The sequence below is a fragment of the Hemitrygon akajei genome, chromosome 7 (genome assembly GCF_048418815.1).
Source record: "Hemitrygon akajei chromosome 7, sHemAka1.3, whole genome shotgun sequence".
NCBI lineage: Eukaryota > Metazoa > Chordata > Chondrichthyes > Myliobatiformes > Dasyatidae > Hemitrygon > Hemitrygon akajei.
In genome coordinates, this window is record NC_133130.1 from 8,840,512 (window position 1) to 8,867,432 (window position 26,921).

Sequence of the window (26,921 nt, forward strand, 5' to 3'; positions counted from 1 at the left end):
GCATTGAGATATAAGACTTTGAGTACTGAATTTGCCATCCTTTTTGATTCTGCATCCCTAATGCACTGGTAGTCTGCTGTCTGCAAATTTTTCTTAACATCCAGCTGCCCGTCTGACCGCATGCAATTTTTGCTTTTTTACCATCTGTCCAATCCTGAGTCCCTTCACTCTGGTTCCCATCAGAAAATATTTATTCAATACTACAATAAAAATTAATCACTCAGAAAACTGTTCTTCAAGCAGAACAAGTCTCAAGTCAAGTCACTTTTATTGTCATTTCGACCATAACTACTGGTACAGTACACAGTAAAAACGAGACAGTGTTTTTCAGGACCATGGTGCTACATGAAACAGTACACAAACTACACTGAACTACGGAAAAACAACACAGAAATAAAACTAAACTAGACTACAGTCTTACCCAGCACTGCAGAAAGTGCACAAAGCAGTGCGGGCATTGCAATAAATAATAAACAAGACAATAGGCACAGTAGAATCATACTGTGAATAGCCTCCAGAGGCATATTAAACTGTTATGCATATAAAGGCTATTCTAAAGTGCAAGCAGATAATTAATTGTTAAACTGTAATGAACTGGACAGTTAAACAGCCAGATCGAACATATATTTTCAGTCAGTGTCGTGGGGTTTTAGAAATCTAACTGAAATGATCACCAAATCTGAAACCATCTCAGTGAATCTGTAACTCAATGAGTACATGATGTCCTGTAACTCAGGGCTACAGACCAAAGTGGGATTAGTGTAAAGCCTCCTTCTAGACAGAATGGCGTCAATCTGTGCTGCAACTGTCAATGATGGTGTCGATTTACTCTGCTCACATGGTCCATCTGTAAAACAGAATTCAGGATCGACAAAAATGTCAAAAGTAGCAAACTTCATTTATGTAGCATCTTGAACACATCCTAATGTATTTCACAAGAGACATCAGCTCAGCTGGTGGAGGTGAAGAAGCTGTTCCTGAAGCATTGAGTGTGCAATTTTTGGCTCCTATACTTTCTGAATGGCAGCAATGAGAAATGGGCATGTTGATTACAGTAATAGGCAGATGCAACAGGAGCGTTGCCATGCAGGTCTGACAAAGAGCCTGAAAAAGCAACAAGCTTTTTGATGGGAGTCTTTGTTAGTGTACTGCACAGATGTAACAGGAGTGGTAAAGATTTTCGATGAGAAACCCGGTCTCTGTAAAAAAGTGGTACAAACTAGACAAGCAGTCATCGTCAGAGTGGCTTGAGGCAGAGTAGTAAGGCTTTGGCTCAACAAGGGTTCTGTGAGAACAGGCAGAGCCAATGTCCAAGATTTTTGCTCCCAGTATGGATGAGAATGGGGGCTGTAGGAAGGTTGAGACCTAACTGTAGCACCGTATTTCAGGGAGACATTCAAGCAGGGGAGAGAAGATAAATGTACTGATAATTAGGGGTAGTATAGTCAGGGGAATAGATAAAGCTCTCTTTCATGAGGATAGAGCATCCCAAAAGTTGTGTTGCCTGCCTGGTGCCTGGGTTTGGGACATCTTATCTCATCTGCAGAGGAATATTCAGTGGGAGTTTACCACTCCTATATAACAATATAACAATTACAGCACGGAAACAGGCCATCTTGGCCCTTCTAGTCTGTGCCGAATGCTTACTCTCACCTAATCCCACTGACCTGCACTCAGCCCATAACCCTCCATTCCTTTCCTATCCATATACCTATCCAATTTTGCTTTAAATGACAATACCAAACCTGCCTCTACCACTTCTACTGGAAGCTCATTCCACATAGCTACCACTCTCTGAGTAAAGAAATTCCCCTTCATGTTACCCTTAAGCTTTTGCCCCCTAAGTCTCAACTCGTCCTCTTGTTTGAATCTCCCCTACTCTCAATGGAAAAAGCCTATCCACGTCAACTATGTCTACCCCCTCATAATTTAAAATACCTCTATCAAGTCCCCCCCTCAACCTTCTATGCACCAAAGAATAAGGACCTAACTTGTTCAATCTTTCCCTGTAACTTAGGTGCTGAAACTCAGGTGACATTCTAGTAAATCTTCTCTGTACTCTCTCTATTTTGTTGACATCTTTCCTATAATTTGGTGACCAGAACTGTACACAATACTCCAAAGTCAGCCTTACCAATGCCTTGTACAATTTTAACATTACATCCCAACTCCTATACTCAATGCTCTGATTTATAAAGGCCAACATACCAAAAGCTTCCTTCACCACCCTATCCGCATGAGATTCCACCTTCAGGGAACTATACACCATTATTCGTAGATCACTCTGCTCTACTGCATTCCTCAATGCCCTACCATTTACCATGTATGTCCTATTTGGATTATTCCTACCAAAATGTAGCACCTCACACTTATCAGCATTAAACTCCTTCTGCCATTGTTCAGCCCACTCTTCTAACTGGTCTAAATCTCTCTGCAAATTTTGAAAACCTACTTCATTATCCACAAAGCCACCTAACTTAGTATCATCTGCATACTTACTAATCCAATTTAGTGAGAATGAGCAGTACACCAATCCTCTAGCACCATCCCCGTTTCTAATGACATTTGAAATATTTCTGTCAGAGCCCCTGCTATTTCTTCACTAACCTCCCTCAAGGTCCTAGGGAATATCCTTTCAGGATCTGGAGATTTATCCACTCTTATATTCCTTAAAAGCACCAGTACTGCCTCCTCTTTAATCATCATAGTTTCCATAACTTCCCTACTTGTTTCCCTTACCTTACTCAATTCAATATCCTTCTCCTTAGTGAATACCGAAGAAAAGAAATTGTTCAAAATCTCCCCCATCTCTTTCGGGTCCACTCATAGCTGTCCACTCTGATTCTCTAAGGGACCAATTTTATTCCTCACTATCCTTTTGCTATTAATATAACTGTAGAAACCCTTTGGATTTATTTTCACCTTACTTGCCAATGCAACCTTGTATCTTCTTTTAGCTTTTCTAATTTCTTTCTTAATATTCTTCTTACATTCTTTATATTCCTTGAGCACCTCATTTACTCCATGCTGCCTATATTTATTGTAGATATCTCTCTTTTTCCTAACCAAGTTTCCAATATCCCTTGAAAACCATGGCTCGCTCAAACTTTTAACCTTTCCTTCCAACCTAACAGGAAGATAAGGATTCCTCACCCTCAAAATTTCATCTTTAAATGACCTCCACTTCTCTATTACATCCTTCCCATAAAGCAAATTGTCCCAATCCACTCTTCTAAATCCTTTTGCATCTCATCAAAGTTAGCCTTTCTCCAATCAAAAATCTCAACCCTGGGTCCAGTCCTATCCTTCTCCATAATTATATTGAAACTAATGGCATTGTGATCACTGGACCCGAAGTGCTCCCCAACACATACCTCCATCACCTGACCTATTTCATTCCCTAGCAGAAGATCCAACACTGCCCCTTCTCTAGTTGGTACCTCTATGTATTGCTGCAAAAAACTATCCTGCACATATTTTACAAACTCCAAACCATCCATCCATTTTACAGTATGGGCTTCCCAGTCTATGTGTGGAAAATTAAAATCACCCACAATCACAACCCTGTGCTTACTACAAATATCTGCTATCTCTTTGCAAATTTGCTCCTCCAATTCTCTCTCCCCATTAGGTGGTCTATAGTACACCCCTATAAGTATTACTACACCTTTCCCATTCCTCAATTCCACCCAAACAGTCTCCCTAGATGAGCCCTCTAATCTATCCTGCCAGCGCACCGCTGTAATATTTTCTCTGACATGCAATGCAACACCTCCTCCTCTTGTCCCTCCGATTCTATCAAACCTGAAGCAACAAAATCCAGGAATATTTAGATGCCAATCACACCCCTCCTGCAACCATGTTTCACTAGTAGCTACAAGATAATATTTCCATGTATCAATCCATGCTCTAAGCTCATCCACCTTTCTTACAATGCTCCTAGCATTAAAATAAATGCATTTAAGAAATTCTCCACCTCTTCCTCTCTGTTTATCTCTAACAGTACAAAGAACTTTACTGTCTTCTTTTTCTTCCTTCTCCCATACATCTGTTTCTACATTCTGGTTCCCCTCCCCCCTCATATCTACAAAAGTAGTTTAAATCCACTGGAGCCTCTCCAGCAAACCTACCTGCAAGAATATTTGTCCCTCTCCAGTTCAGATGTAAACCGTCCCACTGGAATAGGTCACATCTTCCCTGGAAAACTGCCGAATTATCTGTAAATCTGAAGCCCTCCCTCCTGCATCATGTCTTCAGCCACGTGTTGATCTGCACTATCTTAATATTTCTAAACCCGCCTGCACGTGGCACTGGAAGCAATCCTGAGGTTGCTATCCTGGAGGTGCTGTCCTTTAACTTGACACCTAGCTCCCTAAACTCACCTTTCAGGACCTTCTGACTCTTCCTACCCACATCATTGGTCCCTACGTGGACCACAACATCCGGCTGCTCACCCTCCCTCTTGAGAATACTGAGAACTCGATTTGAGATATCGCGGACCCTGGCACCAGGGAGGCAACATACCATCCGGGATTCTCGATCTCTTCCACAGAACATCCTATCTGTCCCCCTAACTATTAAATCCCCTATCACTACTGCTCTCCTCTTTTCCCCCTTCCCTTCTGAGCTGAGGGTCCAGTCTTGGTGCCAGAGATGCAACCACTGTAGCTTGTCCCTGGTAGGCCATCCCCATCAACAGTATCCAAAACGGTATACTGATTGTTGATGGGAACGACCACAGGGGTGCTCTGCTCTTCCTGTCTATTCCCCTTCCCTCTCCTGACAGTCACCCAACTACCTGTCTCCTGACTCCTAGGGGTGACTATCTCCCTGAAACTCCTGTTTATTTCTGCCTCTGCATCCCGAATGATCCGAAGTTCATCCAGGTCCAACTCCAGTTCCCTAACTCAGTTTGTCAGGAGCTGCAGCTGGAAGCACCTTTTGCAGGTGTAGTCATCAGGGACAACTGTGCTCACCCTGACTTCCCACATACTGCAAATGGAGCACTCAACTGCCCTAACTGCTGCCTTCATTACCTACTCCTAAGCTAATTAGATTAATTAAAGGAGCTTACCAGGCCTTACCTCACCTGGAGTGAAGCTCGTACTCAGCCTCTGCTCGCTATTTAAATTCTCCCGCTGCCTCACGCGCTTGCGCAGTTGTGCCCCGTTCAAACCTCACCGATTGTTGCATTCTGTAGCAACACTCCTGTTGCATCTGTGCAGTACACTAATCAAAGACTCCCATCGAAAAGCTTGTTGCTTTTTCAAGCTCTTTGTCAGACCTGCATGGGAATGCTCCTGGTGCATCTGCCTATTACTGTAATCAACATGCCCATTTCTCATTGCTGCCATTAAGAAAGTATAGGAGCCAAAAATTGTACTCTCAATGCTTCAGGAACAGCTTCTTCACCTTCAGATTTATGAACAGACAATGAAACCATGAAGACTACCTTACTGATTTTTCCTTGTTTTGCACTACTTATTTAATTTCATTGTTTATATTTTTATAACATTCTTTGGATAATAATAGATTTTAGTTATAATTTTATAGATTTATAGACCAATAGAGTGCAAAGACCTTCTGCTGCAAAACAAAAAGTTTCATGCTATACGCCAGTGATTTTAAACCTGATACTGATTCTGGTTCATTCTGTTATCTTCATGGATACAAGGAATTTCATTGCACCCTGGTGTGAATGACAATAAACTAATCTGACCTGACATGAGCTGAGCTGATGTCACTTGTCAAGTACGTTAGGATGTGTTCAAGATGCTATATAAATGAAGTTTGCTGCTTTTGACATTTTTGTCGATACTGAATTCTGTTTTACAAACGGGCCATGTGAGCAGAGTAAATCGACACCATCATTGACATTTACAGCACAGATTGACGCCGTTCTGTCTATTGTGATACAGAAGGAGGCTTTACACAAATCCCACTTTGGTCTGTAGCCCTGAGTTACAGGACATCATGTACTTATTGAGTTACAGATTCACTGAGATGGTTTCAGATTTTGGGATCATTTCAGGTAGATTTCCAAAACCCCACGACACTGACTGAAAATATATATTGGATCTGGCTGTTTAATTGTCCAGTTCTTTACAGTTTAACAATTAGTTAACTGCTTGCACTTTGGAGTAGCCTTTATATGCATAACAGTTTAATATGCCTCTGGAGGCTATTCACAGTGTGATTGTGAAAGATTTGCTCTGCTTGAAGTGAAGAACAGTTTTCTCAGTGATTAATTTTTACTGTACTATGGAATAAGTATTTTCAGATTAGATTATTATTATCAATAGATTTAAATGGATTTTTTTTCTTATCTCTGGCTATAAATGAAGCTGTTTTATGCTTGGTGTCATCTTTAGTTTCTCTGTCCTTCAAGGGTTGTTTGTTTCAACTACCCCTTTTTTCCATAAAACCACCAGATATAGGGGCAGATATCTGATATATATAGCATTTGGCCCATCGAGTCTGCCCTGCCATTTCATCACGTCTGATCTATTTTTCCTCTCAGCCCCGAACTCCTGCCTTCCTCCCCACTTCCCTCATCCCCTTATCACTTAGTGCCCTGTCCAATCAAGAATCCATTAATCTCTGCCTTAAATATACATCCAAACTTGGCCTGCACAGCTGCTTGTGGCAACAAATTCTACCGATTCAACACTCTCTGGCTGAAGAAATTCCTCTCCAGCTGAAGAAATTCCTCTCCATCTCCGTTCTAAAAGGATGCCCTTCTGTTCTGATGCTGTGTCCTCTGGTCTTAGAGTCTCACATTAGAGGAAACTTTGTCTCCCCATCTACTCCAGCAAGACCTTTCGCCATTCAACAGTGACATCTCATTCTTCTGAATTCCAGTGAATACTGACCCAGAGCCATCAGTCTTCATATAACAAGCAGTTCAATTCTGTAATCTTTTTCATGAAACTCCCTTGAACCCCCTCCAGTTTCAGCACATATTTACTCAGATAAGTGGCACAAAACCACTCGCATACTCCAAGAGAGTGCTTTATAAAGTCTCAACATTACATCCTTGCTTTTATATTCTAGTCTTCAGGTGCCCGTCAGGACTGTATTCTAAGCCCCCTCCTTTACTTTCTGTATATCCATGACTGTGTCATCACCCAGCTCTTCTCCAGCTCTGTATCCCTTTTCCAATCAACTTTCCAGCTCTTAGCTTCATCACTCCCCCTCCTGTCTTCTATCATTTTGGATCTCTCCTTCCCCACCCCCCCCCCACTTTCAAATCTCTTTCATTTAGTCCTGACGTGGGGTGTCGGCCGGAAATGTCGACTGAACTTCTTCCTATAGATGCTGCCTGGCCTGCTGCGTCCACCAGCATTTTGAGTATGCTGCAGTTGTTAGCGATTTCATTAAAACTGGTGTGGATGAGTGTGTGCCCGGCAGAATGTGTTACTGTACATTCCCAAACCAAAAGCTATGGATGAACCAGGAGGAACATCATCTGCTGAAGGCTAGATCTGTTGCATTTAAGTCTGGTGACCCTGGCCTGTACCAGAAAACCAGGTATGATTTGCAGAGAGCTATTTCAAGGGCAAAGAGACAACTTCAAATGAGGTTGGAGGCGTTGTCGAATGTACGACAACTGGCTGTTGCACTGAACGAGACAAACCCATTTGCAGGACACAGGCACGCAGATATAGTTAGGATGCAGACGTGAACAGCAAACAGGCGGGAGAGCAGGAAGGCAGGAGACAGGCAGAATTTATCTTGACACGGAGCGTAGGAAGTGAAACGGCAGACAAAACTCTTCTCAGCATGGAGAGATGGAGTTTTTCAGGCAACCCTCGGAGCTGAAATAAAACTTTAGAAGACTTATCTTATGCAGAGAAGCTGGGTTTCACAGGTAAACCTCAGAACTGGAGTAAAACTTAGAAAACTCATCTTGACACGAAAAGACTGAGTTTCACAGGTAATTCTCGGTACTAGATCAAAACTTAGAACACACACTCCTAAGCGGCCGGGAATCGGTAATTACCACACAGGCAAAACTGACGAACTGGCAACTAGTGGTTGTAATGCCGGGGTTCGTATGCTGCAGGTCTTGCTGGAAACCAGGTGTGTCGTCATCAAATAGAATTAGGAGCAAATGGGAAATTAATCATCGGAACCATGGCACAATCAAAGGAAATTAGGAGAAAATAGGGAATTAACGATCGGGACCGTGACTGAACCCCCCCTCCCCCCCAACAGGAGCCTCCAGGTGAACCACCAGGCTTGTCCAGATTGTCTTGATGGAAATTATGGATGAGGGAAGGGTCCAGGATGAAAGAGTGGGAATCCAGGAGCATTCCTCCAGGCCGTATCCCTCCCACTCGACCAGGTACTGGAGGCCTCTGCCTCGGCGGTGCACATCCAGTATTCACCAGATGGTGTACTCTGGGTAGTTGTCAATGATCCGGGCGGGTGGAGGGAGTTCAGCGGGAGGGCACAAAGGGCTGACAGACACTGGTTTCAATTAGGAGACGTGGAACGTGGGACGAATGTGCATGGATCCGGTCAGTTTGAGTCTGACCACCGAGGGGTTGATGATACTCTCAATCTCAAATGGTCCCACGTAGCGAGGGGTGAGTTACTTGGGTTCATTCTTAAGAGGGATGTCTTTTGACAAGAGCCAAACCTTCTGCCCAGGCCGATAATTGGGTACAGATGTTTGATGGCGATCGGCAATCCTCCGGTTGCAGTCAGCTGAGCGGAGCAGGGCTGCGCATGCATCCTTCCAGGTTTTGCGACACTGGCGGAGATGGGCCAGAACTGAAGGCACAGCAACGTCATCTTCACGTGCAGGAAAGAGAGGAGATTGGTAACTGAGGGAGCATTCTGAGGGAGATATTTTGGTGGCTGTGCTGACCAGGGTGTTGTGGGCATACTCGACCCAAACAAGATGGCTGCTCCAGGATGACGGATTGTTGGCAGTTATGCAGTGCAGTGCTGCTTCCAAATCCTGGTTTGTTCGTTCCCTTTGACCATTAGTGTGCAGATGGAAGCCGGAAGACAGGTTTACTGAGGCTGCAAGGGGCTGACAAAAAGACCTCCAGACCTGAGAGATGAACTGGAGGGCCCTGGTCGGAAAAAATGTCAGAGGGAATTCCATGGATGCAGAAGACTTGATGAACAAAGAGGTCGGCTCTCTAACGTGCCGCAGGGAGTTTAGGAAGGGCTACAAACTGCACGGCTTTGGAGAAGTGGTCCACCACAGAGAGTACGGCAGTGTTTCCATGTGAAGGGGGTAGTCCAGTAATGAAATCCAGCACAATGTGAGACCAAGGGCAGCTAGGGACAGGCAGGGGACGAAGTAACCCAGCAGGTGGTTGATCAGAAACTTTTCTGAGGGCACATACAGAACAGGCAGAGATGAAGGAACAGGTGTCAGTGTCCATGGAGTGCAACCAGAAATGTCTCTTCTAGAAGGGACAGAGTTCGATCGATTCCGGGATGGCAGGCAAAACGAGAATTTTGCCCCCACTGGAGAACCTGAGACTGAACAGAGTCAGGCACGAAGAGGCGACTGGGGGGGGGCATCCATTGCCTGAGTCAGGTTGAGTCTGTTGGGCTTCTTTGACTATGGACTCGATCTCCCAGGTGAGGGAAGCCACCACACAGGATGGTGGAAGGATGTTCTTGAGGTTGGGAAGGCCCTCCTCGGAGACATATTGACGAGAGAGAGCATCGGGCTTCCTGTTCTTGGACCCCGGACGATAGGTGGCTGTGAATCTGAAATGGCCAAAAAATAATGCCCAATGGGCTTGGCAGGAATTCAGATGTTTGGCGGTTTGGATTGTATGCGAGGTTCTTGTGGTCTGTCCAGACAACGAATGGATGTTCAGCTCCCTCCAGACAGTGCCTCCACTGCTCCAAAGCGAGTTTGAGGGCTAGTAACTCCTGGTTCCCTACGTCGTACGTAGTTCCATTCGGCGGGGGATAGATGGCAAGAAAAGAAAGCGCAGGGATGGATCTTTTGGTCTGGGCCAGAGTGTTGGGAGAGGACCACTCCCACCCCAGAGTTGGAAGCATTGACTTTCACAATGAATTGGCGGGAGGGGTCAGGTTGGACCAGGATGGGAGCAGAGGTGAAACACCTCTTCAGCTCTGAGAAGGCTGAGTCCACTTCGGGGGTCCAGTGAAAAGGAGAGGTGAGTCGAGTAAGGGGCGTTGCCTCCCAGCTGTAATCCCCCATGAAGTGATGATAGAAGTCTGCGAACACCAGAAATTGCTGGAGCTGCTTGAGTGTTGTGGGTTTTGGCCACTCCACCACGGCCTGGATCTTTTCGGGATCCGCCCTCACTTGCCCGATCTCGACGATGTGCCCCAAGAAACTGACGGAAGGGACATGAAACTCACACTTCTCAGCCTTCACGAATAGTTTGTTCTCCCAAAGCCTCTGCAGCACCTGATGGACATGGTGGGTGTGTTCCTGAAGACTGCGGGAGAAGATTAAGATGTCATCCAAATAAACAAAAGCAAAACAATTACTAATGTCCCTAAGGACATCGTTTACCAAGGCTTGGAAGATGGCAGGGGCATTGGTGAGACCAAAGTGACCAAGAGGGGTGTTGAAAGCTGTTTCCCACTCATCTCCCTCCCTTATCCTGACCTGGTGGTAGGCACTTCATAGGTCCAACTGAGAGGAAATGGTGGCTCCGTGAAGGGGCTCGAAAGCAGAGTTGATAAGGGGCAGTGGATTCTTATTCTTTATGGTGATGCCATTCAGGCCACGGTAGTCAATGCAGGGGCTCAGTGAGCCATCTTTCTTCCCCACAAAGAAGAAACCTACGCCTACAGGGGAAGATGAGGGTCGGATAATGCCAGCCGCCAGAGAGTCATTTAGGTAAGCCTCCACTGCGTCCCTTTCTGGCCGGGACAGGGTATACAGCTGACTGGTGGGTAGAGGGGCTCCAGGGAGAAGGTCAATTGCGCAATCGCAAGGGCGGTGTGGAGGCAGAGAAAGAGCCCGTTGTTTACTAAACACTTCACCCAGATTGTGATATTCTGCTGAAACCTTGGATAAGTTGGGGTTTTCAGCAGCAGACAAGGTCGTGGGGAATTCTACTGGGGAAAGGGCCGATTGTAGACAGGTGGAGTGACAGAACGAACTCCAGCTGACCATCTTCCCGGTGGACCAGTCAATGTGGGGGTTATGGCGGGTTAACCAGGGTTATCCAAGACCAATAGGAGCTTGAGAGGAAATTAAATTGAATCATACCTGTTCCCGATGATTCCTGGAAAGAAAGAGAGACTGGGTGGTGTGCAGTGTGTGACTTGGGCCAGTAGTCTACCATACAGTGCCCAGGCTTCCAGAGGGGTACTCACTGGTTCACAAGGAATTCCAGCCAGAGAAGCTATGTTTTCATCCAAACGTTTCTCCCAGCGCTGGAGTCGACGAGTGCCGACAGAGGCAGGGACTGGTGATTGTAATGTAAAGTAGTTTGCAGCTACATCCGGGTTCGGGGAAGGGAAGGGTATGTTGTCTGGCTCACCAGGGTCCCCCTCTCTACTGGTGAGCTTTCCCTTTTTGGCCGAAGGGGACAGGTAGCACGGAAGCGGCCAGCCCGGCTGTAGTATAGACACTCACCCGCTCTCAATCTCCGGAGTCGTTCTGTGGGGGAAAGGCGGTTCCAGGTTCCATCCCAGCTGCTTGGGTTCCTCTCCCGGAGCGGTGGAAACGGCCGAGCTGGGAGCTACTCTAGGGGCAGGAGGAGGAGAGAGCTTTGTTCTGGTGGGAAGCAGTAATGTGTGCCGTGGGGTGGCCACAGGTGGCGGATGACCCATTCTTTCTCTATGGCGTTCTCGGAGACGATTGTCCAACGGGGTGACAAGGGAGATAAAGGAATCCAGGCTATCGGTGTCATCTCTGGCCATCAACTCATCTTTCGCCATGTTGCTGAGACCATTCCAAAAAACCACCTGGAGTGACTCATCGTCCCACCCCGTGTTGACCATTAACGTCCGGAACTCCACGGAATATTCTACAACACTGCGCGAGCCCTGGTGGAGAATGAGTAGATACTTGGCAGCGTCTTTACCATGGACAGGGTGGTCAAAGATCTTCCTCATTTCCGTGATAAAGGTGGCAAAAGAAGAGCCAGTATCCGGTTGATTATCCCAAACAGCTGTGGCAAACGCTAAGGCACTTCCTCGCAACAACCGCATGATGTAAGCAATCTTTGACTTATCCGTGGAGTATGTGGACGACTGCTGTTTGAAACACCAAGGAGCCCTGAAGGAAGGCCCGGCACTTCCCCAAATCCCCAGCGTAGTGTTCTGGTTCAGGTATGTGAGGTTTTATGGGCAGGGGGGTTGCTGACACGTAGGGGGTTGCCACTACAGGCTGTCTGGGCTGGTTAGACAGGGCTCCAGGAGTGGATGGAATAAAATGAATGGATACACAGTCCACCTGGTTACCGATCTTTGTTACGTTAGCAGACAGGGAACAAAGGTCTCCATGGACACCCGGAGGAGGTGGTCGTGCAGACCCAGTAGGGAACACTGACTGGCAATGGCTTGTTGCAGCATATTCGTTTTTGCTGTGTCCATGATGGCCAGATTGTTCTGTTGCACTGAACGAGGCGAGCCCAAGTGCAGGACACAGGCACGGAGATATAGTTAGGATGCAGACGTGAACGGTAAACAGGCAGGAGAGCAGGAAGGCAGGAGACAGGGAGAATTTATCTTGACACGTGTGTAGAAAGGGAAACGGCAGACAAAACTCTTCTCAGCATGGAGAGACGGAGTTACTTAGGCAACCCTAGGTGCTGAAGTAAAACTTTAGAAAACATATCTTGATGCGGTGAGGCTGGGTTTCACAGGTAAACCTTGGAACTGGAGTAAAACTTGGAGAACTGATCTTGACACGAAAAGACTGAGTTTCACAGGTAATTCTTGCTACCGGAGCAAAACTTAGAACACACAGTCCTAAGCAGTCGGGAAACATTAATTACCACACAGGCAAAACCAACGATCTGGCAACTAGTGGTTGTAATGCCAGAGTTCTTATGCTGCCAGTCCTGATGGAAACCAGGTGTGCTGTCATCAAAGAGAATTAGGAGCAAATGGGAAATTAATATAGAAAACCTAGAGCACAATACAGTCCCTTCAGCCCACATGTCCCTACCCTAGAAATTACCAGGCTTACCTATAGCCGTCTAGTTTTTCTAATCTCCATGTACCTATCCAAGAGCCTCTTAAAAGATCCTATCATATCTGCCTCCACCACCTTTGCCAGCAGCCCATTCTATGCACTTACAACTCTCTGAGTAAAAAACTTACCACTGAAATCTCCTCTGTACCTACTCCCCAGCACCTTAAACCCGTGTCCACTTGATTCCATTTCAGCCCTGGGAAAAAGCCTTTGAATATCCACATGATCAATGCCTCTCAACACCTTATACACCTCTATCAGGTCACCTTCATCCTCCACTCCAAGGAGAAAAGGCCGAGTTCACACAACATATTCTTATAAGGCATACTCCCCAATCCAGGCAACATCTTTGTAAATCTCATCGGCACCCTTTCTATGGCTTCCACATCCTTCCTGTAGTGTGACGACCAAAACAATACAGTACTCCAAGTGGGGTCTGACCAGGGTCCTATATATCTACAACATTACCTCTCAGTTCCTAAATTCATATCCACGATTGATGAAGGCCAATGCACCATACGCCTTCTTAACCACTGAGACAACCTGCGCAGCTGCTTTGAGCAGCCTATGGACTCAGACACCAAGTTCCCTCTGATCCTCCACACTGCCAAGAGTCTTACCATTATTACTATATTCTGCCATCATATTTGACCTACCAAAATGAAGCACTTCACAGTTATCTGGGTTGAACTCCATCTGCCACTTCTCAGCCCAGTTTTGCATTCTATCAATGTCCCGCGGTAACCTCTGACAGCCCTCCACACCATCCACAACACCTCCAACCTTAGTGTCATCAGCAAGTTTACTAACCGACCCCTCCACCTCATCATCCAGGTAATTTATAGAAATCACAAAGAGTAATGGTCCCAGAACAGATCCCTGAGGCACTCCCGTGGTGACTGACTTTCATGTAGAATATGACCAGTCTACAACCACTCTTTGCCTTCTGTGGGCAAGCCAGTTCTCCATCCACAGAGCAATGTCCCCTTGGATCCCAAGCCTACTTACTTTCTCAATAAGCCTTGCATGGAGTACCTTAACTAATGTCTTGCTGAAATCCATATACACTACATCTACTGCTCTTCCTTCATTAGTATGTTTAGTTACATCCTCAAAAAATTCAATCAGGCTCATAGGGCACGACCTGCCCTTGACAAAGTCGTGCTGCCTCTTCCTAATCATATTATACCTCTCCAAATGTTCATAAATCCTGCCTCTCAGGATCTTCTCCATCAACTTACCAACCACTGAGGTAAGACTCGCTGGTCTATAATTTCCTGGTCTATCTCTACTAATATATATGGTGGAGGAGCAGGTAGTGTTGGGGAAACAGGTGGAATGCAGAAGGACTTAGCCAGATTAGGAGAATGGTCAAGAAAGTAGCAATGGAAATACAATGTTGGAAAATGCATGGTCATACACTTTGATAGTAGAAATAAATGTGCAGACTATTTTCTAAAAGGGGAGAATATCCAGGAATCTGAGCTGCAGGAAGCCCTTGTTCTGAACACCCTGAAGTTTAACTTGCAGATTGAGTTGGAGGTAAGGAAGGCAAATGCCATGTTAGCATTCATTTCAAGCGCTCTAGAATACAAGAGCAAGGGAGTGATGCTGAGGCTTTATCAGGCATTGGTGAGGCCTCACCTTGAGTATTGTGAACAGTTTCGGGCCCCTCATCTTAGGAAAGATGTGCTGGCATTGGAGAGGGTCCAGAGGAGATTGACAAGGATGATTCCAGGAATGAAAGGGTTATCATACCAGGAATCTTTGATAACTCTGTGTCTGCACTCGCTGGAATTCAGAAGGATGAGGGCAGGGTCTTGTTGAAACCTTTCAACATCTGAAAGAGTTGAAAGACAGAGTAGATGTGGAAAGGATGTTTCCCATGGTGGGTAGAGTCTAGGATAAGAGGGCATAGCCTCAGGACAGAGGGGCGCTCTTTCTAAACAGAGATGCCGAGAAATTTCTTTAGCAATAGGGTTGAGGAAGAGATAGAAAAAAAAAATTAGCCATGATTAAATGGCAGAGCAGACTCAATGGGCCAGAAGGCCTAATTCTCCTCCTACGTCTGATAGTCTTATAGTCTAAATAACACCAGACTAGACATGAGCAGGCATCATCCCTGATGAACATGCTACTGTTTTGAAGCCCGAGAATATTTTATCATTTGATACAAAATACTTGTTAATTTCATTGTTCCCCATTACTACATCTCCAGCATTATTTTCTAGCAGTCCAATATCTTCTCTCACTGCTTTTTCACACTTTGTATCTGAAGCAACCTTTGGAATCCTCTTTAACATTATTGACTAGCTTACTTTTGTATTACATGTTTACCTTCTTAATGAAGTTTTTGGATTCCCTTTGAATGCTGTGTAGCCTATATCAGTCATATGGGAGGCACAGTGGAAACTTCCTAATCCTCTAACTTCCCACTAACTTTTGCTCTATTATATGCACTCTCTTTGGCTTTGACTTCTTTTGTGAGCCCCTGTTATTTCATTTTCCCTTTAAAATACTTCTTCCTCTATAGGATGTATGTGTATATCCTGTGCCTTAGAAATTGCTTCCATTCCAAAGAGAAATTGCAGCCATTGCTGCTCTGCCGTTATCCCAGACAGTGTTCTTTTCCAATCAATTCTGTAATTCCCTAGCTCCACTGTACTACTGATACATGGGACATTAGTTTCTCTTCTCAAATTTCAATGTGAATTTGATCTAATTATGATGACTTACCCATTGTAATCTGTAGCCCATATCCTTACGACTGCTTCAAAGGTTTCAAAGGTATATTTAATATCAGAGAAATGTATACAATATACATCATGAAGTACTGTTTCCTTACAACCATGAAAGCAGAGGAGTGCCCACAAAGCATGGATGACAGTTAAACATTAGAACCCCAAAGTCCCCACAGCTCCCCTCCCTCCTGCACGTAATTGGCAGCAAGCCCCTCCCCCACTGGCAAAAAAAGCATCAGCACCCACCACCGATCACTCAAGCATGAGCAAAACAACAGCAAAGGCACAGACTTGCAGTACTCCAAAGACTACTTGTTCACCCGCTATTCAACATACCCCATTCCATGTCACATGTAGCACCTGTCTCAGTTGTGCATCATGTTCTTCCTTGGTGGAGCCCCCAGCCAAAGATGTCATTCGTTTATATGAAGGATATTCACGGGAAGTTATGGACCTGCGGTCTAAATTTGTTCCAACCATGAAGATAGCATATGAAAAGGGATTATTCCCATCACTTCAATATCTAGCCCGATTAAAATTATTTCCCAATGATTTGACTCCACGTGTTTTTCTGGACTCAAAGAGGCACTGGACTATGTTAACTCTATTTTGGTTGTAGCCGAGGTTTGAATTGTTCAAGGTCTGCAGAATAATTGTTATTTCGGAAAGAAGGTAAGCTTTGAAGATTTCTGATTTGCTTAAGATATCCTTTGATCAATCGACCATTCAAAGAAGATGTAAACTTTTTGATGTGAATGATGAATGGCTTTTCCGAAATCTGTTTGGTCTACTGAGTGAATTAACACATCGGACAGGTTGTTCGATTATTTGTTTTTATTCTCCTTTTTTCATTAATTAAGTGAGAGTTTTCATAGTTCATAATGACTTTTTCTTATATATATATAGTCGGGAGTGCTTAGTAGATAGCTTTTTTTCTAAAAACAGGCGTGTAAATTAAATGGAAAATGGTGCTGATTTTTCTTCATTAGAGATTACATAGGCATTTTTCTCTTTGTGTAATTTTATTGTTTTGGCATTTTTGGAGATTGTTTCTGCATTCTCCAGCTGGTTTTTAAGGATTAAGTATAAACACTTATTTTCTCTGAACTTTTATGCCGGATATGGGGAACCGGATGTTGTAGAGAAATACTGCACAGTACAGGCCCTTTGGCCCATGATGTTCTGCTCTCCTCTGAATCTGCTCCATGATCAATCTAATGCTTCCGTCCTGCAGAGAATTCCATTCATCTTTCATTATGAGCCTATCTAGGAGTCTCTCAAATGTCCTTACTGTGTCTGCCTCTATGGCTACCTATGGCAGATCTTTCCATGCACCCACTGGTCTATGACTAAAAAATAACATCTCTGAGATCCCTATACTTTCCTCTAAGCACCATAATATTGTGCCCCCTCGTATTAGCCATTTCTGCTGCAAATCCATTCCATGTTTTAATGATTACTCAGCCTCACCAGTGTCCATTGTTCCAGAACAATAATACTCTGTAAAGCAATGGAAGACATCAAAGTAAATTGATATTTAAATTGCATATATATTAGTTAGAAGCAAGGCATCTAAGTTGGCAGAAGAACCAGTTAACATGACTTGATAGGGTGGTGTGTTGTTTTGTAGTGTCTGGCTTTTTATATTTAGCAAAACATTTTTTCTCCTCTGCAGGGTTTTTCTATTTTAAGGCCGTATGTATTTTTTTTTGTAACTGGGGGGAGGAATTAAGGAAAGCTTTTAAAATCACTATTATAAAATGGGCAGCTTGCAAATTCTCTCTCTTTTTTACTCTATGTGGACGCATTTTGGCTTTTTTTTTGCCGAATTTTGGGCTTTTCTGGGTGGTGGGAGGATTGGGGTTAGTTTTGAGTTATAGGATTAACTGTAGGAATAATTTTAGTTATCTCTTTTGTAATTTTTTCCCATTACGGTGTTCCAGAACATGACAAAAATAGACAAAAACAGACAAACATGCTCTAGTTCTTTCATATCATGTGCCTTTAAGCTTAGCTTTTGAATTGAATGATGTTTTTATTGCAAATTTGCCTTGGCGTTTTCCAGAAAATTTATTACGAAGCTCGGACTTTGTCAAGTTTATTGAGACTCAGATAAAAGATTATTTTCTTTTTAATAATATGGGAGATGTGTCGAAATTGATTGTATGAGATACACTTAAGCATATTTGTGCGGTCAGATAATTTCCTATTTAGCTAAGCTTAAGAAACAGACAAAAATAGAGTTAGATAAGATTTCCAAACAAATTAAAGACTTGGATAATATTTATGCAATCTTTCCTAACATTGATTTATTCAAACAAAGAGTTGAACTCGAGTCACAACATAAATTATTATTAACTTATCCTATTGAAAGAAATTTGGTTAAATTGAATAGTCTATTTTATGTGTTTGCAGATAACAATAATAAGCTATTAGAATCTCAATTAAAAGCAGTTAGAGCTAAAAGACAAATTTTAAAAATTCGTAAGGGAGATGGTAGTTTAGTAAGTAATTATGAAGATAATAAAATTTTTCAAGATTTTTATATTGAACTTTATGAATCTCAGTTTCCAGTTGATTCTTCTAAAATGAATGCCTTTATACAAAAGATTGATTTTCCTTGAATCTCTGTTGAAGATCAACAAATTCTTGATGCTCCTATTACTGAAAATAAAATTCAGAAAGCTATTTTTTCAATGCAATCTGGTAAAGCTCCTGGACTGGATGGTTATTCTGTAGGATTTTATAAAAAATTTGAAAAACTGCTTTCTTCATATATGTTGGAAATGCTTAAAGATATGCTTAAAGCTCTTATAGATAGCGGGGTCAAGGGATATGGGGAGAGGGCAGGAATGGGGTACTGATTGTGTATGATCAGCCATGATCACAGTGAATGGCGGTGCTGGCAAGAAGGGCTGAATGGCCTACTCCTGCACCTACTGTCTATTAAAGATTCTTTTTTGATAGGAGAGTTACCTCCCATATTTTATGAAGCTTCTATTTATTTAATTCTTTAAAAAAATAGCAACCCTACTGATTGTGCTTCAGATAGATCTATTTCACTATTAAATAGGGATGCTAAATTTTTTTCAAAAGCAATGGCTAATCAGCTGGAGAGTATTCTAGCTAAAATTATCTTTCAAGACCAGGCAGATCTTGTAAAGGGCTGTTATTCCTTCTCTAATGTTTGGAGACTGTTGTGTTATATTTTCATCCTTTTCTAAGTCTCCTCAATGTGTCGTCTCTCTCGATGCTGAAAAGGCATTTGACAGAGTTGAATGGAAACACTTATTTAATGTTTTAGAGAAATTTGGCTTTGGTATTAATTTTAATAAGTGGATCAGAATGATACATAAAAGCCTGATTGCTACTGTTATTACTAATAATTGCAGATCTCCTTTTCTTTGGCTTTCGCAGAGTACGAGACAAGGATGTCCATTAAGTCCTTTGTTATTTAATTTGGTGCTGGAACCCTTGGCTATTGCACTTTGTGAAGCTAAAGATATTCATGGAATTCTCATAAATGGGATTGTTCATAAGTTCGCCCTTTATGCTGACGATCTCTTAGTTTATATTTCGAATCCTGAGGAATCCATTCCTAGTTTATTGAAAATATTAAACGATTTTGGAAACGATTTGATACACCAAATCTCCTCAGACTCCCAATGAAATATAGTCACTGTCTTACCTTCTTTATACCTGCATCAATATGTTGGGTCCAGGTTAGGTCCTCAGAGATATTGACACCCAGAAACATGAAGTTGATCTCTCTCTCCTCTTCAGATCCCTCTTTGGTGTGTGTTTTCTCATCCTACCCTTTCTGAAGCCTACACTCAGTTTTTTGGTCTTACTGACATTGGGTGCAAGGTTGTTGCTATGACACCACTCCAGAGGGCATACAAGCTCCAGCTTGTACGCCCTCTTGTCACCATCTGAGATTCTGCCTACAATGGTGATATCATCAGCAAAATTATGGATGGCATTTGAGCTCTGTTTAGCTGCACATTCATGGGTGTAAAGAAAATAGAGCAGTGGGCAAAGCACACATCGCTGATCGCAGGGGAAAGGACAAGGTGAACTCGAAGCAGTTCAGAATGGTTCCCTATCCAAAAGCAAAGGGAGCACGAGCATGACACACATTTTCTGGCTCAAATGGTCTACCCTCAAGAGTGGTGACTGGCAAAGGATGATCTAACTTGGAAATTGAGACTCAACTTTGTCAGACCACACCCAGATCTAAAAAATTACCGGTGGAACTGCTGTTTAAAAAATACCTGAAGGGCCGGTTCCTTGTGGTCCTGGCCAATAAAGAGAGCAAATATACCCCAGATGTCATAGAACTAGGAGGTAACTTTGTAGCTGTCTCTCACCAGAGACAGCTACAAAGGACTAAGAGGTAACTTTTGAACAGACAAAGTTTGCCCTCTAGCAGATGGCCCTTGGATTTTCCTGACCTACAAAAAAGTCAAAAGTGTCCAGCATCTCTGCCATAAAGTCCCAGTCCTTCCCCGTCTCCCTCCTGCACTCCCCCTCCCCCTCCCTCTCTCTCTCCATCCCTCACTCACATACCCTCTCTCTCTCACCTCTCTCCAGGGGTCACTTGTTTGCAATGGACATTTGCAATGAGGTACTTGGATGAGTAGAAAATGTGGGTGAAGATCAGAGTTAGAAGTGGTCATATCTGGGGAATTTACCGCAACACTCTCGCTGGTGTTCTGACATCCAATTATCAAGTCGGATAGCTAAGTTAATTAGTCCATCCAGATCCCGAACAGCTTCATGCTCCGCCAGTTCACCCTTGAGCTTTTAGAACATAGAGCACAACGAGGTGATGAGAAGGTTTATGAGCACTTGGAAAAACATAGTCTGACTTTGGGATAGTCAGCATGGCTTTGTGAGGGGCAGCTCATGTCTCATGAGCCTGAATGAATTCTCTGAGGATGTGACAAAGCACATTGATGAAGGTAGAGCTGTGGCTGTGGTGGACTGTATAAGGCTTCTAGTACAGCGTTTGATAAGGTTCCCTTAGTAGGGTCAATAAGAAAGCTGGGAGGCACGAGATCTATGGGATCTTGGCAACGCAGATGAAAAGAAGGCAGAGGGTTCAAAAGTTCAAAGTGCATCCATTGTCCAAGTTTCTATACCATATTCAACCTTAAGATTCATTTTCATTTTTGCAGGTCCACAGGAAAACAAAGAAATACAATAATATCCACAAAGAACGGAACAAAGACTGACTGACGTCCAGTGTGCAAAACGGCGCCGTAACCGCCTTCACTCACCTCAGTGATGGACTGCGGTCTCACTTTCGGGTTCCCTGTAGTTCATGTTCTATGTATTATTTGTTCATTATTTTATTATTGACATGATCTGTCTGCTTTTACACACTGGACTTTCATGAATTCTATGCATTGTGATGCTCTGGGGGAGGGAGCGTGGTCAACAGCCCGCCCTGTATTTCTAATGACCAGCATTGTTTATTGTTTTGTGTTAAAATGTGGTCGAGGGATTACAGTGGGAAGTTCATTCATTTGTAACATTTTAAGTTCAATTAAACAGTTATTGGCTTGTGTATTTGTGGGTCACCCTAACTGTAATTGTAAGACCATAAGACGTCGGAGCTGAATTAGGCCATTCAATCCATCGAGTCTACTCTGCCATTCCATCATGGTTGATCCTGAGTGCCACTCAACCCCATAAATCTTCCTTCTCGCCATAACATTTGATGCCCTGACCAATTAGAAAATAATCAATTTTCACTTTAAATGTACCACTGGCCTTGGCCTCCACTGCAGCCTGTGGCAGAACATTCCACAGATTCACTACTCTCTGGCTAAAAAAAAATCCTCCCTGCTTCTGTTCTGAACAGTTGCCTCTCAATTTTGAGACTGTGCCGTCTACTTCTGGACACCCCCACCTAGGAAACATCCTCTCCACATTAACTTTATCTAGTTCTTTCAAGATTCAGCAGGTTTCAATCTGATAACCCCGCATTTCTTCTAAATTCCAGTGAGTACAGGCCCAAAGCTGCCAACTGCTCCTCCTATGTTAACCCCTTCATTCCCAGAATCATCCTTGTGCACCTCCACTGGATTCTCTCCAATGACAACACATCTGTTCTGAGATATGAGCCCCAAAACAGTTGACAATACTCCAAGTGCAGCCTGACTAGTGTCTTATAAAGTCTCAGCACTATCTCCTTGCTTTTATATTCTATTCCCCTCGAAATAAATGCCAACATTGCATTTGCCTTCTTTACCACAGCACAACCTTTGAATTAACCTTCTGGTCGTCTTGAATGAGGACTCCTAAGTCCCTTTGCACATCTGATGTTTGAATTTTCTCCCCATTTAGATAATAGTCCACACTATTGTTCCTTTTACCAAAATGTATTACCATACATTTCCCAATATCGTATTCCATCTGCCACTTTTTGGCTCATTTTTTTGAATTGTCAATGTCCAGCTGCACCACTAGTTACTGAATAAGGTCCCCTTTTATTCCCATGCACTGCCTCCTGCCTGTCAGCATTTCCTCTATCCCCGCAGTATCTGTCCTGTGGTGCCATGGGATTTTATCTTGTTATGCAGCCTCGTGTGGGACCTTATCAGATACCTTCTGAAAATGCAAGGAAATGACATGTGACCAGGGTGTGTGATGGTTCCCTCCCTGGTCTATGAGATGGAGCTGCTCTATCTCTGGGTCATGGTGCCCGGTCTGTTTTAATGTTTATCACAATAAAACTGTTGTTGAGTTTGATGAGTTTCCTTGTCTGTCGATATGGACCAAATGCTTGCCACTGTATTTGTTTTCCTGTGGGGGCCTACAAGAAAATGATTATCAAGGTTGTGTATGATTTACTTACTTTGTTAAGAAATTGTACTTCGAACTTTGAACTTTGAAGCCAGTCCAGGATCCCGATGGTTTAAAGCCGGACCCAGCGCGTTCTCTCACCTGTCTCCTGTCGTCTACTCCAAGGTGCGGCATCTGTATTCATGAGAGCGAAGGTTGCTGAATTGCTAGTTTGTTTAGACCGTTCAAAAGTATGTTTCTCAAAGGGAAAGTACAGGCTGTGATTTGTAGTGATGGTAGTTCACAAGGAGATTATCTAGTAGAATATCTGATAGTATTGTGAGCTGCCGCAGTTTGGTGCTATACACCACCACACAGTACTGGACTGACTTCACAGCCTGTGGACTTGCTTTCGAGGTCCCATCAGTTCATGTTCTCACTGTGAATTGTGAGCACTTTTCTGAGCTGCCATACATTGGCGATATGAATCGCAACGCCAACTTGCATATATTTTTGTGGTGTTCGCCTGGAGGTCGGTGACCGGTCGTTTTCCACAGGGATCTGTTCTGAGATTCCTGCTCTTTCTGATATTTATAAATGATGGGGCTGAAGAAGTGGCAAACTGTGTTAAAACATTTACAGATGACATGAAGATTGGTGTGTTGTGGATAGAGTAGATGTTTGGCATAAGTTACAACAGGACTTTGATAGGTTGCAGAGCTGGGCTGAACAGTGGCAGATGGAGTTCAACCCAGAAAAATAGGAAGTGTTTGACTTTGGATGGTGAAGGGTTAACGGCCGGATTTTTGGGAGGTTGGATGAACAGAGGGATCTTGTTGTCCACGTCTATAAATTTGCTGCCTGAATCAAAAGAGTTGTTAAGGAAGCATATGGTGTGTTGGCCAGTAGCTTGAGTTCAAGAAACTCAAGGTGGTGTTGCAGCTCTATAAAACCCTGGTGAGGTCACACTTGGGGTATTGTGTTCAGCTTTAGTCGTCTCATTGTAGGAAGGATTTGGAAGCTTTAGAGGGTGTGCAGAGGAGATTTACATGGGTGCTGCCTGGATTACAGAGCATGTCTTATGAGGATAGGCTAATCAAGTTGAGATTTTTCTCTCTGGAGTGAAGGAGGGTGAGAGGTGTCTTGAGAGGAGTGTACAAGATGATAAACAGTATAGATGGGGTGAATAACCAGAGCCATTTTTCCAGGGCAGAAATCACTTAACCAAGAAGGCATGATTTTAATGTGATTCACAGAAAGCATAGGGGAGGGGTATCGGAGGTTTTTTTTACACAAAGAGTGGTGGGTGTGTGGAATGTGTCACCAAGGGTGGTAGTAGGGGCAGTTACAATCGGGTGATCTAAGAGACCCTGCGATGGGCAGCAGGATGATAGAAAATTACCGGGTGATGTTGGAGGGCAGGGTTAGATTGATCTTGGAGTAGGTTAAAATGTTGTTACCACAGGTGGGCTGTAATATTCTCTGTTACTCACTCTCTGTCAGTGAGAGGGGTTTCTGAGGGAGCTGGATTAACATTCATTGTGATATGGCACTGGAAGTGGGGTTCACTGAGGGAGCTGGATTAACATCAGTGGGGATACAGTAAGCGACACAGGGTGCTAGTTAGCAGGAGTCACTAACAGATAGTGTGAGGGAGCTCAGTTAATGTCAATCAGTGACACAGTACACTGGGGCAGAGAAGTTACTGATGGACGTTGTGAGGGTGCTGGATTATCATCAATCAGAATACCATCAGAGACACAGAGTGCTGGAAGAGAGGGGTCACTGAAGGATGGTGTAAGGGTGCTGGTTTAATGTCAGTGGGAATGCAGTCTGTGTCACAGGGCACTGGAATGGAGGGGTTAATGATGAATGCTTTCTTTTTTAACCTCGTAGACACTGCTGATCCTGTCTTCTGCTTATGATGTGGCTGTCGATATGGAGAGGTCTCTTGCTTGTTCTGATTACTCTGTGGGCTGTGTCCGGTGATATACTGAATTGCATAATGGATAAAAATTGCTATGATCTGTCCGTATTTGAGGAGATGATGGTAAGTTGCAGTGAAGCCAAAGCCTCTGTTGTCCACGATTGCAGACAAAGAACACGGTGTGCCCCTGGTCCCAGACATTGACTCTTTATTCCCTCCCATAGATGTTGCCTGACTGACTGAGTTCCTGCAGACCCTCGCCGTCCCCAGGTCATTTCTCCTCTCCTGAACTTTACATTTCCAATTGTCTTCATTTTAGTGCACCCCTCACCTGTGGATCTTCCCCCTTTCTTCACTTTCCTCCATGGTCCACTCTCCTCTCATATCAGATGTCTTCTTCAGCCTTCACCTTTCCCACTTATCACCTCCCAGCTTCCCACTTCACCCACCCTCCCCATCACCCCATCAGCCTCTGGCTTATTCTCCTACTTAGTTTGATTTCTTCCCTGTTCCTTTCACGTCCCCATGAAGTGTCACAGCCTGAAACATCGACTGATTATTCATTCCCATAGATGCTGCCTAGCTGCTGTGATGCTCCATCATTTTGTGAGTTTTGCTCGCGATCCCAGCATCTCAGAATCTCTTGTGTTGTTGGTATTTACTCTCAGGATTACCCTCATTGAACTGGACACTCAATACAAAGGTTAGGACATAATTTTACAGATGTACAGGACATTGTTAAGACCAGACCTGTGTGTTGGAAGCTTGGGATTTAGCTAGGGTGTGTGCAGAAGAAACCATGTTGCCTTGAGCAAAGGTGTCTGAGGGATAACCTTATAAAGGTTTATAATGTTACCAAAGGCATAGGAAGTCCATAAGATAGAGGAGCAGGATTAGGCCATTCAGCCCATCAAGCCTGCTCTGCCATTCCATCATGTCTGATTTATTGTTGCTCTCAACTTCATTTCCCCTCCTTCTCCCTTTGGTGTCCTGACTAATCAAGAAACTATCAGCCTCCACTTCCAATACCATGACTTTGCCTCCATAGCTGCCTGATGGAACAATTTCCACAGATTCAGTACCCTCCAGCGAAAGAGATTCTCACTGATCTCTGTTCTGAAAAGATGTCCTTGTATTCTGAGACTGTGCCCTCTGGACCTGGACTCTGCCAATATTAGAAACTTTCTCTTCACATCCACTCTATCTAGGCTGTTCAATATTTGAAAGGTTTCAAAGAGACAACCCCCCTCCTGCCCCTCATTCTTCTGAAATCCAGCAAGCTTAGATTCACATGCTGTCAAACACTCCTCACTTAGTAACCACTTTATTCCCAAAATCATTCTCGTCAATCTCCTCTGGACCCAGTCAGTCTTTTTCCCAGGATGGGGAAGGTATGAGTCTATAACTTGAGGACATAGGTTGAAGATGGGAAGGATAGGATTTTAAAGAGGACATTGGAGGCAAGGGTTTTTTTCCCTCATAGGTCGTGTTGGAAAACTGTAGGTTTAAGGAACATGTGGACAGGTATCTGGACGAGAATGGTTTAGTAGAATATTCAGTCAAACACACTGACATTTGTACAGGTACATGGCAGGAATGGTTTAGTGGGACATTATATCAAACAATGATAATTGGACAGGTACACAAACAGGAACGGTTTGGTAAGATATTAGGTCAAATACAAGGACATTTGGACAGGTACATGAACAGGAATGGTTTAGACAATATGACATTGAGACATAGGAATTGAATTAGGCCATTTGACCCATCGAGTCTGCTCCACCATTCAATCATGGCTGATCCGTTTCTTTATCGCTCCTCAACCCTATTCCCCAGCCTTCTCTCTGTAACCGTTGATTCCATGGCTTCATGGATTGAAAGAACCAATCAATCTCAACCTTAAATACACCCAACAACCTGGCCTCCACAGCTGCCTGTGGTAGCAGATTCCACAAATTTACCACCCTCTGACAAAAGAAATTGCTCCCTATCTCTATTTTAAATGATGCCCCTCCATTCTGAGTCCGTGCGTTCTTGTGCTGGACTCTCATCATGGGAAATATCCTTTCCATATCTACTCTGGTTTTGGCCTTTCAACATTTGAAAGGTTTCAATGAGATCCTGCCCTCATCCTTCTGAATTCCAGCGAATGCAGACCCAGAGTCATCAAACATTACTCAAATGATAACCCTTTCATTCCCGGAATCATCCTTGTGATACTCCTCTGAATCCGATCCAATGTCAGCACAACTTTTCTTAGTTGAGGAACCCAAAACTGTTCACAATACTCAAGGTGAGG

At 43.8% G+C, this 26,921-nt stretch overlaps 1 long non-coding RNA gene across 1 annotated transcript; it reads left to right on the top strand.

Annotated features, from left to right (window-relative positions):
* Positions 1–16,169: 16,169 nt before the first annotated feature.
* Positions 16,170–21,735, top strand: LOC140730206 (uncharacterized). Its single transcript, XR_012099528.1, has 2 exons — positions 16,170–16,575; positions 21,084–21,735. It is a non-coding gene; the product is annotated as an uncharacterized lncRNA (long non-coding RNA).
* The last annotated feature ends 5,186 nt before the right edge of the window (positions 21,736–26,921 follow it).